This window comes from Sciurus carolinensis, chromosome 4 (assembly GCF_902686445.1).
Source record: "Sciurus carolinensis chromosome 4, mSciCar1.2, whole genome shotgun sequence".
Taxonomy (NCBI): Eukaryota; Metazoa; Chordata; class Mammalia; order Rodentia; family Sciuridae; genus Sciurus; species Sciurus carolinensis.
The window spans coordinates 8,244,853-8,263,341 of record NC_062216.1 but is presented as its reverse complement, the minus strand read 5'-3'; the positions used below and the strand labels follow the sequence as shown (position 1 = coordinate 8,263,341).

At 51.2% G+C, this 18,489-nt stretch overlaps 1 protein-coding gene and 1 non-coding gene across 2 annotated transcripts in view; both read right to left on the bottom strand.

Moving 5' to 3' along the window:
• Window positions 1-18,489, bottom strand: part of Xkr6 (XK related 6) — a 244,250-nt gene that overhangs the window by 39,008 nt on the left and 186,753 nt on the right.
• On the bottom strand, window positions 4,538-4,611 carry Trnav-cac (transfer RNA valine (anticodon CAC)). The gene has a single exon. It is a non-coding gene; the product is annotated as a tRNA-Val (tRNA).

Below are 18,489 nucleotides of genomic sequence, written 5' to 3'. Positions count from 1 at the left end.
AATGAGAAGCTCACAAGACATATAATCAAAATGCCTTACATAGAAAATAAGGAAAGAATATTGAAAGCCACAAGAGAAAAACACCGGGTCACATTTAGAGGCAAATCAATGAGCCTCAGCTCAGACCCTAAAATCAATGAGGTCCTGGAATGAGATATTCCAAGCCCCAAAAGCAAATATGCCAGCCAAGATTACTATACCTAGAAAGCTCAGTGTTGAATTAGAGGGGGAAATAAAAACTTTCCATGACAAGAAACATCCAAAGGAATTCAAGAGCACCAAACTAGTACTGCAAAGAATACTCAAAAATAAACTGAACATGGAGGAACTAAAAAACAATTTCCAATGTTCCTAAACAGAGGGAGTTCCATAGAAGAATAATCCATTAAATGAGAATCAAGGCAAAAAACCAAAATGGCAGGAAACCACAAACATATGTCCATACCAACACTGAATGTTAATGATCTCAACTCTCCAATTAAAAGACATTAGAGAAATGCAAATCAAAACTATTCTAAGATTCCATCTCACTCCAGTCAGAATGGCAATTATCGAGAATACAAGTAACAGTAAATGTTGGCGAGGATGTGGGGAATAATGTATACTCATACATTGCTGGTGGGACTGCAAATTGGTACAACCACTCTGGAAAGCAATATGGAAATTCCTCAGAAAACTAGAAATGGAACCACCACTTGACCCACTTATCCCACTCCTCAGTTTATACCCAAAGGACTTAAAATCAGCATACTATAGTGACTTGGCCACATCAATGTTTATAGCAGCTCAATTCACAACAGAGAAACTATGGAACCAAACAAGGTACCCCTCAACAGATGAATGGATAAAGAAAAGGTGGTATATATACACAATGGAATATTACTTAGCCTTAAAGAAGAATGAAATTATGACATTTGCTGGTAAATGGATGGAGTTGGAGAATATCATGCTAAGTGAAATAAGTGAATCCCCCCAAAACCAAAGGCTGAATGTTTTTTTTCTAATATGCAGATGCTAATTCACAACCAGGACAGCGGGGTGCTAGGGAAGAATAGAGTTACTTTAGATTAGGTAGAGGGGAGTGAAGGGAAAGAAGGGGGTGTGGGGGTATGAAGGATAGTAGAATGAATCAGACATTATTACCCTATGTACACATATGACTACATGACCGGTGTGATTCTACATCATGTACAACCAGAAAAATGAGAAATTATACTCTATTTATGTATGGTATATCAAAGTTCATTCTACTGTCATGTTTAATAAGAACAAACTTTTTTAAAACTGAAAAAAAAAGCCACAGATTAGCAGAATGGATCAAAAACCAAAATCCACACTGTGCTATTTACAAGAGACTCATCTTGTAGGCAAAGCCATCTACAAGCTAAAGGTAAAAGGATGGCAAAAAGTACTCTATGCAAATGGTCTAAGAAAAGAAGCAGGGTTAGCTATCCCATATCTGACAAAGCAGATTTCAAGCAAAAATCAATCAAAAGAGACAAAGAAGGGCACTACATCCTAGTAAAGGGAACGATCCAACAAGAAAATGTAATGATAGTAGACCTTTATTCCCCAAATGTTAATATACCCAATTACAAGGAAGAAATACTCCGTGACTTTAAATTCTACATACATCCCAACATAATAATACTGGGTGGTTTCAATGTGCTCCTATTACCAATGGACAGGTCATCCAAACATAAAATCAGTAAAGATATCTCCAACCTAAATAACACTGTAAGTCAAATGGACCTAATGGACATTCACAGAATATTCCACCCCAAAACAGCTGAATTTACTTTCTTCTCAGCTCTTCCAAAACAAATTGTATTCTAGGCCACAAAGCAAATCTTAGCAAACACACACAAAAAAATGATATTGTCCCATCTTATCAGATCATAATGGAATAAGGCTAGAAATTAATAGCAAGAAAAATAATAGAAACCACATAAACACATAGAAACTGAATAACACTCTCTAAAATGAAGAATAGATCAAAAAAGAAATGAGAATAGAAATCAAGAAATCAAGGAACAAATGAGAACAGAGATACAACATTTCAAAATCTCTGGGACAACATATAAAAGCAGTTCTAAGAGGAAAATTTAGAGTACTGAGTACCTACGTTAAAAAAAAATTAGAGAGATCCTAAATAAATAAGCCTATGCTTCACCTTGAGGCCTTAGAAAAAGAAGAACAAAGTAAACCCAAACCAGTAGAAGACAGGAAATAAGAACAGAACTGAAATCAATGAAATTGAGAACAACAAAACAATATACCAGATCAATGCAATAAAGAGTTGGTTCTTTGAAAAGATAAATAATATTAGCAAACTGTTAACCAAATGAAAGTGAGAAGACAAAAGTCAACAAGATCAGAGATGAAAAAGGAGGTGCCACCACAAACCCTTCTAAAATCCAGAGGATTATGAGAACCTATTTTGAAAAATTACATTCTAATAAACTGGAAAATCTGAAAGACATTGACAAATTTCTAGACATAAGACCTGCATATGACCTTCCTTCAATCAGAAAGGTATAGAAAACCTAGACAGACCAATATCGAGTAATGAAATTAAAACAGCAATTAAAAGCCTTCTAAAAAAGAAAAGCCCAGGACCTGATGAATTCTTAGCTGAGTTCTACCAGAACTTTACAGAAGAACTAACACCAGATTTTCATAAATTATTCCATGAAATTGAAAGGGAGGGAACACTCCCAAATATAGTTTATAAAACCAGTATAACCCTGATATGAAAACCAGGAAAAGATGCATCAAGGAAACAAAACTACAGATTAATATCCCTGATTAACATAGATATAAAAATTCTTAATAAAATATTAGCAAACCACATTCAAAAACACATCAAAAAGATAATACACCGTGATCAAGTGGGCTTCATTCCAAGGATATAAGGTTGGTTCAACATCTACAAATCAATAAATGTAATTCATCCCTTAAACAGAATTAAGGGGGAAAAAAATCACACAATCATCTCAATGGATGCAGCAAAGGCCTTTGTTAAAATCCAACACCCTTTGATGCTGAAAATACTAGAGAAGCTAGGGATTCAAAGAACTCAATATCATAAAGGCTATTTATGACAAATCCAAAGCCAACATCATCCTAAATGAAGAAAAAACTAAAAGCATTTTCTCTACAATCAGGATAAGAGAAGGCTGACCACTCTCACTACTCCTATTCAATATAGTTTTCAAAACATTAGCCAGAGCAATCAAGCAAGAAAAGGAAATCAAAGTGATACAAATAGGAAAAGAAGATGTTAAACTGTTGGCCAGTGATGTCATCCTATATGTAGAAGACCCCCAAAACAAGTCCACCAGAAGACTTCCAGAGCTTATAAATTAGTGTAGCAAAGTAGCAGGATATGAGGACAACACTCAAATCAATAGCTTTCCTATACTCCAACAGCGACTCAGCTGATGAAGAAATCCGGAAAACCATCCCATTCATAATAACCTCAAAAAAATTAAATACTTGAGACTTAATCTAATCAAGGAGGTAAAAGATCTCTACAATGAAAATTATAGAACACTGAAGAAAGACACTAAAGAGACCTTAAAAGATGGAAAGACATCCCATGTTCTTGGATAGGCAGACTCAATATTGTCAAAATGGTCATACTACCAAAAGGAATATACAAATTCGATGCAAGCCCCATCAAAATACCAATGACATTCTTCACAGAATCAGAACAAAACAATTCTTAAATTCATATGGAAGAATAAGAGACCCAGAATAGCTAAAGCAATACTAAGCAAGAAACATGAAGCAGGGGATGTCACAATACCTGATCTGAAACTATACTACAGAGCTGTAGTAACAAAAACAGCATGGCACTGACATCAATACAGACATGAAGACCAATGGAACAGAGTAGAAGACACAGAGATGAACTCACACCCCTGCAGCCATATGATATTCAACAAAGGTGCCAAAAATATATCTTGGAGAAAAGACAGCCTTTTAAACAAATGGTTCTGCGAAAACTGGATAGTTATATGTAGAAAAATGAAATTCAACTCCTCTCACCTTGCATAAAACTCAAATTGAAATGGATCAAAGACTTAGGCATTAGACTAAAAACTTTACCACTGCCATAAGAAAACATAGGGTCAACACTCCATCATGTAGGTGTTGGCACTGACTTCTTTAACAAAACCCCCAAAGTGCATTACATAAAACCAAGAATCATAAAGTGAGATGTCATCAAATTTAAAAAACTTCTACATAACAAAGGAAACAATTAAGAACATGGAAAGAGAGCCCTACAGAAGGAGAATATCTTGGTCATTTACTCCTATGATAGGAGATTAATATCCAGAATATACAAAGAGCTCAAAACACTTTACAAACACACACAAACACACACACACACACACACACACACACAAATAACCCAATCCATAAATGAACAAAAGAACCTAACAGAAACTTTTCAAAATAAGAAACACAAATTGTCAACAAATATATTTTTGTTTCTTTCTTTTATCTTTTTTTTTTTTTTTTTTTTTTTTTGTGGTGCTGGGGATTGAACCCAGGGCCTTGTGCATGTGAGGCAAACACTCTACCAACTGAGCTACATCCCCAGCCCAACAAATATATTTTTAAAAATGTTCAACATCTCCAGTAATCAGGGAAATGCAAATCAAAACTACAACAGCATTTCACATCATTCCAGTCAGAATGGCAATAATCAAGAATATAAACAATAATAAATGCTGGTGAGGTTGTGGGGAGAGAGGTACACTTTTACACTGGTGGTGGGACTGCAAACTAGGAGAACCACTCTGGAAAGCAGTATGGAGATTCTTCAAAAAACTCTGAATGGAACCACTATAAGACTCTACTCTCCCACTCCTCGGTATTTCCCCAAAAGATCTAAAATCAGCATACTACAGTGACGCAGCCTCCTCAATGTTTATAGTAGCACAATTCATAATAGCTAAATTGTGGAATCAACCTGGATGCCCACCAACAGATGAATGGATCAAGAAATTGTGATACACACACACACACAATGGAGTTCTACTCAGCCATAAAAAAGAATGCAATTATGGCCTTTGCCAGTATGAATGAATATGGCCTTTGCCAGTATATGGATGAAAATGGAGAATATCCCGCTAAGTGAAATAAGTCAAACTCAGAAACTCAAAGGTCAAATGTTCTCTCTCATATGCAAAAGCTAGAGTAAAATAAAGGAAAGGGGGCAGGAAGGATAGGATAATAAACAGAACCAATCAAATAGTAAATGAATAGACAAGCAAAAGGAAGTCAATTAGAGTAGAGGACAGAGAAAAGGAGAGGCGGGAGGATGGGAGGGAAAGGGCAGGGAAAGGAGGGGTCATGAACTGAAATCAATTTCCACGCACGTATGAGTTGGTTGGGATGAATCCAGCGACTATGTACGACTATAAAGCTCTAATTTAATGACTCTTTTTTTTAAAAAAGAGCCAAGTGATCATTTGTAAACTGAGCAGAATGATCTTTCTTTCTTTTTTTGTACTGGGGATGGAACCCAGAGACACTTTACCACCGAGCTACATCCCCAGCCTTTTGTTTTTTATTTTGGGACAGGGTCTCGTGAAGCTGCTTAGAGTCTCACTACGTTGCTGAGGCTGGCCTCAAACCTGTGATCCTGCCTCAGCCTCTAGAGTCACGGGAATTACAGGCATGCGCCACCCCACCAGACAGATCAAACATTTCTAAGTCTGTTCCCCATGTGAGACTCCAGAGCATGTTTCTTGGGTTCTAACAAGACTCACTCACTGCTCCATGGCCTGCAGAGAGAGGGGCGATCTTGGGGACCCAGCTCCTTCTCTCCTCTTGAGCGACAGCAGTGCCTCAGACGAGGCTGCAAGAGGTGGGACGAGCCCTCAGCTTACGGGCGGGGGTGGGCCTGGCCCTACTGTGCCGCGGGCTCTACCTAGGGTGCAGCAGGGAAGCGGCATTTGTCCAGGGGCTTCAGTCACCTGCCAGGCTTCTAGGGAGACAAAGGCACAGGGACAGAGGTGACAAGGACCCTTCCAAGGCCATCCTGCTAGTCCTGATTCCAGGCAGCAGTACTGAGTCTCCCCAGCCCCACTGCAGAGGGAGTAGGAAAAACACGGTAAGATCATGCACAATAACGTAGGATCCAAGAGCTGGCCCGTTTCAGTTTGCCCCCGTCTGCCTGTGCGCTCCATCCTCGGACCTTCCTCAGGTTCACCTGCGAGGCTTTCCTCACCCCCGTCTCCGGTTCCCACCTTCGGCTGGTCCTTGCCGTCCTGCCAGTGGAGAAGGCAGGGGCCTGGGGCTGCACGGAGCGCAGGCTGATCACCAAGCCACCCCGGCTGGCTCCTAACCGGGACGGGACCAGGAGCACCTAGGCCGGAGCAGGTTCGACTCACATGCCTCAGCCCCTGGCCCAGCTGCGCCCCCTGCGGTCGGCTCACGGCAAGCTCGCAGCTCCAACATGCCGTCTCCCGTTATTTCCAACAGAAAATCGCCGGAGAGGCTGCCCGGGAGCTTCCTGAGTTCGGGGTCTGGGTGCCCTGCCTTCCCATCCCTTTGTGCCCAGGAGTGGGCGAATGTAAACGTGGCGGTAGGAGGGACAGAGCGGTGGCTGGGACGGGGGAAAGCTGGGGGAGGAGCGGCTCTGAGCAGGGGAAGGTGGGATCCAGCAGCCTCACCTAGGCCAGGGTCCGCCTGTCCAGCAGCTCCCACGGGGGTCCTTTGGTGCTCTGGGCCGCCAGCTCCCCTAGAGCTGCTCCGAGGCCAGCGTCGCAGGGCACCTTCCCTGCCAGGCCCGAGGTGGGCCTCGTCTCCCAGGGTTCTCGGGCCAGCACACTGCACAGGCTCCTGGAAGAGGCACCCAGCAACCCATGGTGAGGCGAGCTGGTTGTGCAGGGAGGCACGGGTCTGGGCGTCCACTGTCGCCACCACGGACCAGCCTTGAGAAGGCAAGACTCACATCCATGCCTTGGGCCTCTATCCCCTCATCCATAAAATGGGGACAAGAGTCACTTGTCAGACGTTCTTCTGACTTACAAGGACAAATGAAGAAAAGCCATGTGTCCCCACCACAGTCTAAGCCTAAAACTCGTAACCGGAGCAGAAGAGAGCCTCGCTCCTCCCCAGACAGAGGGCTTAATAATTCATTCATTCATACCTCAGCACATCCGAAAAGAATTTGAGATGGCAAGAGCCCACGATACGGTTGGCAGGCACGGCGGACACGTGGCTCCCTGGCCAAACCTCCCCTTGCAAGGTCACCCACGAGAGACGGCTGAACGGCTCCTGAGGCTGTCAGCTTGCCAGAAGTTTCTCAGATCCATCCTGTGGCGCCCTCGTGGCTGCCCCATCGGGCAGCTACACATAAGAAACCCGAGGTCCACAATCCACTGTGGTCCAGGGACAGTCACACAGCCAGGATGGGGAGCTGGGATTCACATTAGGAACTGACCGTGACGCCTGCTCTGCTTCTCCCCGGCTTTCAAAACCGTCCAGTGAGGTCAGCATCCATTGGCCTCCCAGGGCCGCTACCTGAACCCGTCCCTCGACTGTGTCTGGCAATCACAGTAGCCCCGCTGGTTCCACAGGTGCCCACCTTTGGAATCAGGTTCCAAGCGGAGGCAAAGGAAAAGACACCGAGCAAAGGAACAAATAACCGCGGGACATCCTGTTGGGATGCGAAAGGCACAGAGGCCGGGGGCAGACCCTAGGCAGCAAGCCTGCTCAACGCAGAGGGACGGGCAGGCCGATGGCCCCAGGACTTCAGGAGGAACAGTACGACCGAGGGGCAGACCGCAGGGCGGCAGGGAGACAGGGGGCTGGTCCTGCAGGAGCGTGCCTTGGACCTGGGGTGACAGAGTGACCACTGGCACATGCACAGGCGTCGTCCCGTTCCATGCCCTGTGGTGATGGATGGACAGCTGGACCAGAGTCTGCTCTCCCCCGTTGGCAAGCTCCACCAAGGGGAGCGTCTCCTGCTGCTCTGCTCAGTGTCCCCTCTGGACATCAGTGACTTTCCCCAGTTGGCCAAAGCACAGCAAATGTGACATGGGGCCAGGCAGGACCCATCCCAGTCCTCACGTGGTGGCCTTGGTGGGTGGGGCAAGGTTTCCTTTCTGACCTGGCCTGAGCTGGTTATGGGAGCCTGAGCCCAGCAGGGGACAGGAACGAGGAACTGTCCTTAGATCCTCGTGTTGGGAAGAGGCTCCTGCAGCAGGGCCAGGCTGTGGGGAGCCATCATGTTCAGAAGAATCAGGCGTGGCTGAGCCCTGGGATGCCGAGGTCGGACCCAGGAGCTGGCAGTCACGGGAGACTTTCCGGTAGCCTGGAGTAGGGGGCCCTGTACACAGTTGTCACCCCTGAGAGTGTGCTCGTTCTCTAAGCAAACGCTTCCCTAACTTCCCCACCCTGTTCCTCACATGAGGAGTCTTGGACCCTTTTACCTGTGTGACTATAAACAAAGGTGGAGTGGGGCTTCTCCATCTTGTTGGAGGCCAGATCTGGTAAGGCCTGATCCCTCACACCCCTCCCATGTGAAGAGTTTATCCATTAGATAAGCTTATTAGTAATTAATTGATCTCTGGCACCGACGACCTCCAACAGAAACTCTTCCCCTCATCCACGTGGGATATGGAAACCCCCCACACCAGGCTGTGCAGGAGGTGACAGGGCAATTCTGAGCTAGTAGGCAGGAGACCAGGAAGGAGAAGGACCCATGATAAAGCACAGGGCACAGCACAGGGTCTGCTGCATGGCCTTCCCCCAATCTGTTCCCCAGGCTTTTCCAAGGCCCCTGCCCACCCCATCTCAGCCCCACCCACTGCAGGGCCACCTCAGAGACCCCACCCAGGAAGGGAGGCGCGATCACCTGCAGGGCTGCCCACAGGCCTTCCTGCTTGGAGGTAATCAGGCCCTGGGGCAGAGAGGGCTCACCGGGCCTCCCACACGGCACTAAAAAAATAGGAAACGGTAAGTCAGAGCTTCTCATGTTTTTGTGACATTCGGACAGTTATTCCCTTACGTTATGATATTTGAATCTTGCAGTAACTCTGCGGGTTTGGGACTCTTCATCTCATTTTACAGGAGGGAGGCGAATCTGAGTGCTCGGATCCACCCCCTCCTTTCTGTAACAGCTCCAAGTCACCCTGTGAAGGTGTAGAATTCCTGTTCTGGAGCATCCAGAGTTTGCACTGTGGCCACAACCCAATCCCAGATCGTTTGCCCCAAAGAACTCCAGAGCCTGTCAGCACAACCTCCTCCACCCGCCGCAGCCCCTGCCAACCCTCCGACTTCGCATGGCGGTCACGTGCGCAAATGGAGTCTCAGGACATGTGGCTTTGACTCAGCGAGCATTTCCGCGGGTCAACCGTGGCCTAGCGCACATCAGGACATCATTCCTTTCTGGTTTTGAATGATTCTGTACTGACTCAATGTACATACCACGTCCTATCTATCCGTTCACCAGCTGATGGACAATTGTTTCCAGTCTTTGTCACGATGATGCTGTGAGGAACCATCCCATGAGAACTTGTGTGGGGACGCATATTTCCATTTCTCTTTCATTTCTCCTAGCAGAGGAAGTGCTGGGGTCAGCGGTCTGAGTTTGGAGGAACTGCCAGGTTTCCCAGAGTGGCTCTGCCTCTTCCATTCCCACCCACAGCCTACTGGTCCGGGTTTCCCCGTCCTTGCCAGCCCTTGTTACTAAGAGTCTTTTTTATTGTGGCTCTTCTAGTGGGCGCGGGGCAGTGTCTCGCTGTGCTTTTGATCTGCATTTGCCTAATAACTAACGAGGTGGAGCATCTCTCCACATGGATTGGCCATTTGTATATCTTGGAGAAATGTACATTTGTATTCATTGAAATCTATGTTGGGAGCAATGTCTCTTCTAATCTTTTATCCACTTATTAATTGATTTATTGGTCTGTTATCAGGTAAGAGTTCTCTATTCTGGACATACAGTCCCTAATTCAACATCTGATTTGCACACTTCTCTCATTCTGTGGACTCCTGACGATGGCGGCTGAAGCACAGACGTCTTCAGTTTTGACGAAGACTGCCGTGTCTGTTTCTCTTTGTCCCTGCGTTTGGCGTCATATCTAAGAAGGCTGTGTCTAACCCGAGGCCTAGAGGACTTACTCCGAGGTTTTCTTCTGCGAGTTCGTACCTTGCACTCTTCCACTGAGGTCCGTGATTCATTTTGAGCTGGTCTGTGTGCTGCCAGGGGACGGTCCACCTTCGGTCCTTTGCTCATGCTGTCACGTTGTCCCGGCACCATTTGCTGAAAAGATGACTCTCGCCGTTGTGACCAGCTGCCCACGGGTGTAAGGCCTGGCTCCTGCTCCGCCCGTCTGCTCGTCTCTTCCCGTCTCTTCCCGTGTCGGCGTCGCCCTGTGAGGAACGCCACAGCTTCTTGGAAGTTGTGCAGATGAGACATGTGATTGTCCAACTTGGTCATTCTTTTCCAAAAGTGTTTCTCTGCCTTTTTAAGCTAATTTCCCAGCGGATGAATGTGTGGCCACCGAACCAGTGGGTGACAAGACTACTGGCTGTCCCCAGGGAACACTGGGAAGGCTACCGGCGGATCAAGGTGTCTTCCGCAGCTTTCATGGGGGTGAGTGGGGCCCAGACCCACCCAGTCCAGGTGCAGCGGGGACCCCTCCCCTCAGGGACACCATCAAGCAGCCTGCAGCCCACCTCCTGTTCCCTGTCCCTCTCCCTTCCTGCACAATCAGGCCTCCTAGGCTCTGATCCCCCCTGCCATGGAGGAAAGCCTGCTCGGAGGACAGGGGCTCATGGTACTGTCCCACCAAACGACAACCAGAACAAGGTGACCGGCAGGGCTCCCCTGGCTGCACGGACCCCATCCTTCCCTCTACAGGAAGGCCACCCACCTCGCTGTCACACGTGTCCCCTCTCTGTCCAAAAGTCTGCCTGACCAGTCATGAAAGGCCCTCTCAGACCCAAAGGACGCAGCTTTGCCCAGCAGATGGATGGACCAGCGGCCTCGGCTCACGGTGCTTCCCTGGTGCTGCTTCCTTGAGGCCCAGGTCAGCGTGCCCATCTCACAGGTGAGGATACTGGGGCCCTGGGAGGTCAGGGCTCACTGCGTTTACCCAGAGACTTCTGAGGTGTCTTGGAGACTCCAAGACCATCCCATAGCCAGGTGACCTGGCTCCCGGGCCCCATTCCCTCTCTCCAGCTCCATCCACTCTGATCCCCTGGAACCTTAGGTCATCTGCACACAGGGACGTCACTCCCAGAAATGCCTGCCAAGGACTGTCATGGCTGAATGGCACCCAGTCCCTCGCCCTCCACAAATTCACACACTGAAGCCCTCATCTGAGGACCTCAGAACGGGACTACCTGGAGACATGACTTCAAGGAGGCGATTGTTGGACTGACTGTCATCCAATATGACTGGCTTTCCTCACAAAAGAGGAGAAAGGACACAGGCATACACAGGCCAAAGGACAACCACGTGAGAAGGGGATGGCCATTGTGTACCCAATCATGTCCCCGCCACCCCCAAATTCCTCCGTGGAAGCCGTCACCCCAGTGCGGCTGATTGGAGACAGGACCCTAAAGGAGCTACTGAAAGTCAAATGAAACTCTAAGGGGGCCTCAGATGACAGGATTTGTGTCCTACCCTAAGGACACGGCAGCCCAGAGAGCCCTCTTTCTCCACACCCACCCACAGAGCACAGGCACCGCGAGGAGGTGGCTGTCTGCAAACTGAGGAAGCATCTCAGAGGACGCCGATGCTGCTGACCCCACGCCTTGACCTTGGACTTCTGCCTCTGGAACCATGAGGGACGAAATTTCTGTTGTTCAAGCCACCCAGGCTCTGGCCTCTGTTAGGTAGGCCAAGCAGACCAACAGTTCTAGAAGCGTCCAAGGAGAAAGGGGGCCTCCAATTATGCACACAGAAAATGGTCACCGCGTGAGCCTGGGTCTGGTGGCCACCTGGCCAGGAGGAGGTGTGCGGCACAGGGGCTCTGGGGCCCGCTTCCCACCGACAGACCACTATCATCATTCCTTGGGCACAACTGAGTGAGGCGACCCATTCCACCTCGCATCACCAGAACGACTGGTGGGCAGGGACCTGGAATCTTCCCTGAATGAGGAAGATCAGAGGACCAAGAGGGTGTGCCTGACCCTGGGACTCGTCCCCCCCCTCCCGCCTCCCCACCTGCATTTTCCATGCCAACTTGCTGCCTTCCCTTGTGGGGAAGGGGCAGAAAGCAGAGTGGGCTACTTGCTCCTCTTTGCAATTCGCTGGCTGACCCTCACGTAGATACAGGTGCCGCTTGGCTTGCAAAGTCCCAATAAACCCATTCTAAGTGGGAAATATCATCAAAACTGAATTTCTTACTCCTGGCCTTCCAGAATTCCCAGCGGAGCAACACAGCATCGGTTGTTTCTCCTGGTGACCATGAAGCTGTCTGGGATCTTTGGCTCCTTGTCACTGCCCAGCATGGTAAACAGAGGATCAGGCAGTGCATCGCAAACCCAGGAAAAGACTCGAACATTCCAAGTTCAGTTTCCACCTCATTCATATACCCACACCATCACAAAGTGGGAAAATCCTAAGTTAAGCCATTGCAAGCCAAGAGCCATCCCACACAGACCCCACTGCCTGTGCTCTGGAGAGGCTCCCCAAGGGGCCGAGAGCTCACCTGGGTCTGGAGAGGGAGGAGGACCCGCCACCCACGGGGCAGCTCGGCCCACTGTCTTGGAGAAAGAAACCCCAAGCAGTGCTCAGACCCCACCGAGAGCCAGCTTTTCCCACCTTGGCCAGCAGAGAGCCCAGAGCCCAGAGCCCCCGGCCAGCTCCAGGAATCCAGAGTCTGCAGCTACCTGGGGCTTTCCAAGAGGGTGAGAGCATCACCACCTTTCCAAGAGAAGCTCAGTCTGTGCCAAGAACCGGGAACATGGAGCTGGTGGCTTTAGGGGTGGTGGGCCGAAGCCAGCTCTGCGCCGTCATGGGGGGATTGGACCAGAATTGGGGCTCACCATGCCTTGAACTTCTCACACACTGGTGAGACCTCTCTCACCTGCATCCCCATTGGAAAGAAGGCCCTACCTGCTTCCCACAGGTCATTCCACCCCTGGGGTCCCCAGAGCCAGAGGGAGCCTCAAGGAGCCAAGCTCGAGGTTCATGGTGTGCCCCCTCCCCACCCATCCCCTTGGCAGCGACAGGTTCCCAGTGGCTGAGGAACAAATTGTCAGATTCTTAGACTCTTGTGAGACAGACAGGCAGCCCTGGATCCTGAAGGCAGCCTCCCACGGGAAGGAGTGAGGGAGCCCACAGGACAGATGGAGTCCACCTGTCCACCAGCCCTGTCTGGGTGCACGGGCACTCTTGGTACAGCCTGTTCCCATCCCACCTGACCCCCTCCGTCCCCGCAGGGGTGGGGCTCCCCCATGGGGCTCATCACCCAGGATGGGTCTCTCCCTCCCACCTCAGAACAAGCCTCATTAGAGACCAGGGATGTTCATGCAGTTCAGAATCAGGAGCTTGAACTAAACTAAATCAGAAGCCAATCAGCATGCCAAATCTAAAAATGATCCCCGATATTACCGTTTTTTTTTTTAAACTGAACCAAAGTGTTCAGAAACAAAAAAACAATTTAGTCGACTATAGTTAAATTCACATTTAATCTTTGATGTTTGTTAAAATTTACTGAACTGAAACGAAAACAAGAAACCCAGGGTGATTTGGAAAATACGTTAGCTCAGTTGTATGCTGTGTGGCCTTGGGTAAGTCACTTGTCCTCCCTGGTCTTCTGTTTTCCTCTTTGTGTCAGGCCAGGAAATCTAAATGGCTCATATTGCTGTTTACCTAATCCCTAAATCTCAAAATAGTCTCTGCATGGGTTCTTCAAGGCCTTCCACGAGGTTCCAGTTCCGTTTGGAGTGTGTCCTGAGCCATCTGTGAGGAGCCCGGGAAGCAGAGGACAGGACTCTGGAGCTGGGCCCCGCTGGCTCTCTGGCATTGATATAACGAAGCAGTTTAGACGTTCCTCTTGGTTTTCGCTTGCTTTGTCCGGTTAGATGAGAAGTGACTATGGGTGGCTGTCTGACTTGTGGGTGACACTCTGCTCCAGGGGACCCGTGCTGACTGACTCAAGGCAGGGGTCATCTAGAGGTCTGGATGGCCACAGCTCGGCGGGCGGCAAGGGGGCCTTCTTCACCTGGGAAGTGGCGTGAGGCATCCATCAGGAATGAAGGCACAGAAGCTGCGGAGAGCATTGTGATGCCCCAAGCCGGCCGTCCCTTTCCAGAGGAAGAAGCAGGCAGAGGGCCTGGACTGGGCCGGGGCCAGCTGAGGCGGGCAGTGCCGTTAGCGCCTACACCTCTCGTCTCTGGACAAGACGTCTCGCTCCATCCCTAGCCCTCAGGGGAGGAATGGCCTGTCCCTCCATGGGGAAGGTGCAGGGTCCAGGGACCCAGGGGAGAGGAGCAGACAGACCTGGGGCACTGGGAGGGTGACAGAGGCCAGGACTCGCCTCTTTGGGCAAATGCCATGCCTGCATCTCAGTGGCAGGGCACCACGCTGAGCCCAGGACTCACCCGGGGGCGGGCTTCAAGGCAGAGGGTGCCTGTGGCGCCCTGGGTTGTGGCCACTTTCCTGGGTGAACTTGGGCACTGGCTTGCTTTGCAGGTCCCTGGACGAGAGCTCACGCAGACGATGACAGCTCATGGCTCTGCCGGAGTGCCTGGTCACAGGTCCCTGCTGCCAATCTTCTCCCCTCTGCAGCTGGACCTGGCCTGGAGACCACAGGACAGGCGAGCACTGGGTCCCCTCTGCCTGCTGCACAGAGAGGCCCAGGTGTGGGAGGAGGAAGCCACGGGGGGACGTTCCAGGGGCTGGTTTTGCCCAGCACCTTTGTCAGCTGGGCCGCTGCCCCAACACTATGGTGAGAGCAGCTTTAACAGGACAGTGAGTTCTCAACCGTGGAGCCTGAAGTCCAAGGTCAAGGTGGGACTGAGGGCTCGCCTCCGACTTGCAGATGGCGTCTTCTCGCTGTGTCCTCACACGGCAAGAAGCTCTCTGGCACCTCCTGCCCATCTTAGAAAGACCCCTAGTCCCAATATCAGGGCTCTGGTCTCACAGCCTAATCACCTCCCGAAGTCCCCGGCTCCTCCCGCCACCGACACCGGAATCTGTGTAGACACACACTCATTCCACAGCGTTCGACGGCCAAGGAAGAGATGGAGGAATAGCCACACAGAGAATGGACAGTTCGCTGGGCCTGACCCTCTGTGTTCCTGTGGCAGGAATACTCTGGAAGGAATCCAGGAACAAGTGGGAGATGATTCTCCATGGTCCCCTCCAAACATGTCCCTGCAACCAGAGCTGGAAGCAGGGGAGGCAACGAGATGTCGGGGTGCAGGGTCCAAGGTGGCACTCTCTAGGGGCCAACCCGGGACCTGCACACACTGGAGGGTGAGTGCCCCAGGCCACCTCGTCCGAGACTCTGTCCCTCCCAGCTTGCTCCTGGCCAAGCTCTGTTCCCATGAACGCACAAGAGGCCTTTCTCCAGGCACAGTTTCAGGTACAACAGGCAGACACCAGTCTTTGGGTGTCCAGGGAACCCTCAAACATCAGGCACCGCTGGAGGAACTGCCCGTGGTCAAGGGCTGCACAGCTTCTGAGAGCAGGGTGCGTGATTTCCCAGGAAGGAGGGCAGGACACAGTGACCCAGAGAGCAAGAGGATGGAAACTCATGGAATCTTCACTCAGGGTCAGCCTGTCTGCCACTTCTGCAGAGCTAGGTTCAGAGATGTCAAAGGATTTTCTCAAGGTCACAGAGCATCCTGACACCCAAGGCTGCATCCTCCTTCATCTCTCACCTCCTCATCCACTTAGTCCTTCAACAAATGTTGTCATGTTGTGTCATTGTGCATGTCATGAGGCAGGAGACTTCAAAGAAACAAGGAAGCAGGGCTGATGTCCAGGGGAGACCAGGGTCGTGGGCAGGGGGGTGGTCAGCTAGTCCAACTGGTCAGGGAGGCGCCTCTGAGGCCAGGGATACTGGTCTTGAGAACTGAAGGACGAGAAGCCAGCCATGCAGAGGGTGGGCTAAGAACACAGGCAGAGGGCACCGGGTCCAGGGAGAGCAGGGCCAGCCAGTGACCCCGCCTGAAGTCAAGAGAAGCCAGACGGAGCCCAGCGCAAGAAGACAGGTGGGTTTTCTTACCCCCTGAATGCAAAGGGAAGCCAGGGTAAGATTTAAACAGCGAAGCAGCGAGGTCCAATTTACCAATTAAGAGGCTCACTCTGTGTTTGGTGCGCTGACCAGTCAGGAAGCTGGTGGCCGCGTGGCAGCCAGATGGCTACTGGCAACATTCCAGCAGAGGGGTGGTGGCAGCTTGAAGGCGGTGGGAGCAGCGTTGGAGACAGGTGAGTGACACATGAGTGAGTATCGGAGAGGGGCGTGGCTTCGGGTGGGGGCTGTGGATGCCAGAGGGAGCAGGAGGGAGCAGGAGTGGACCCAGCCCCTCCAAAGCCAGAAGCCACACGGGGCACGTGGAGCAAGCACTCAGTAAAGGCTCTGTGAGCAAATGAAGACATGGGGGTGGGGGGAGTCAAGACTGTCCCTCTGGATGGGACCTCATTCCTGCAACCCCACCCAGACGGTGACACATGGGCCCAGCATGCCACCTCCTGGCCAAACAGCTGGTGGGTCTGGAGGGAGACAGCCCCGCCCAGCTGGTCCAAGAGATGGCACAGGACTCCAGGTTGGCCCTTCCTAGCTTCTGCACACAGAGCTCTGATCAATGCATGTGCCCGCGGCTCCCCTGTCCCCATGCTGGGCACGGGGGCTCCCCTCTTCCTGGGGCAACGTTGTTGACAGCTTGACGGAGGCCGGTGAGTGAGGCTGGAGCTCTTACCCACGCGGAGGCCCCGGGGAATCACTATTTCACTGACAGCAAAATGGGGCGTTTAGTGCTTGACCAGGAGAACCGCAGGGCTCACCCCTCCACTGTTGCAGCAGAGGGATCCCTTGCCTGGGCGAGGGCAGCAAGCGCCGCCCCACGGGTCCCGAGGTACAATGGGACAGCCTGGGCTGAGCAGGCCTCCGGCGGGGGCGACAGTGTGGAGGAGGCTGCCCCTCCAGAGAGCGCAGGGGACTTCCTTTCAGCCTTTTCTAAGGAGTAAGAAAATGCAAACCCTGAGTAGGCTTAAATGCTTTCTTCTGAAGCCTGATATTACCCCACAATAGCGGGTTTTTAAGTCACGTAGTACAACTTGTTCCATAACCAGCTCTGGTTATGGAACAACTTGTTCATAACCATCCCAGCCCCGGAGCAGAGCCTGGGCGGGCGAGGCCCAAGTGGAGGTGGGGCTGTGTGCTCTGCGAGCTGGACCCCCTCCTGCCCACTGGCGAGGCCCGAGGGCCGTCTCAAGGAGCTGCCCAGTCGGGTTTTTTGTGTTTCTGAAGTTTCACGTCTCTGGGAACTTGGAAGCGGGATTGGGGTTCAGTTTGATGTCTCTTCCGTCCTCACCCCACCCCAGGCTAATCCTCTGGCTCAGGCAGTTTGGAAACTACAAGGACTCAGCCCTGTCAGAATTCCCAGTGAGACTGTCCTTCCACCCTGAGGTCCTCTCTGGTCCTCCTGCCCACCACCTGGGATCCTGCAGCCTGGAGATGCTTCCGCCCTGCCCACGCCCTCGCACTGGGCTCCAGTCACAGGGGCAGCCCTGGGCCCAGCCTGGCCTGCTCTGCCTTCTGCAAGCTGTCCCCAGAGACACAGGGCTCTCCCCTTCAGGCCCCTGTTCAGATGCCTCCCTGTGGCCTTTCCTGAGCACCTGGGGAGACAGCAGCCTCCGAAGGCTCCTGCTCTCAGTCCACCTCTCTGCTCCACAGCAGCAGGCGCCACGGCATGGCAGAGTGTAGCCTGCATGCCGCCCACGTGCTGCCCAAGATGGCTACACCAGGAGAGACAGGCCTTGCTCTGAGTGCGCCCGGTGCAGAGGGCTCTCATCTGTCCCCTTAGGAAACCACGCACTAGCTAGCAAGCTCTGACCTCAGAGTTGGCGGCCCCCGGATCCTGTGGACACCCGGCCATTCTCAGCCTTCCTTTCCAGTTCTAGAAAACCCACAGCAGCGGCTCTCCTGTGTTCTGCCCAGGGCATAGCCCTGTGGGGTGGCGCCAGGTCAGGTCACGTGCCTTGACCTGCTCACCATGGAGAGGACGGAGCTCTGAGGAGGGAAAGCGGGCCCAGGCCCAGCAAAGCACCTGGCATGCACAGAGCTGTCTGCCGCACACGGGTAGGGCGGGGGCCGTAAGAGCATCCTCGTCACTTAACACGATAAACTCGGGCATGCCGGGCACCTGCAGAGCAGTTCCAGGCTATTCTTCCCAGAAGGAAAACCACATCGGCAGACCCCTCACTGGAGACCTGAGGAGGGGTGCTTGGGGCCTGGAAGCACCGCCTCCCGCTTCCAGCAGCTGCAGGGTGTTACC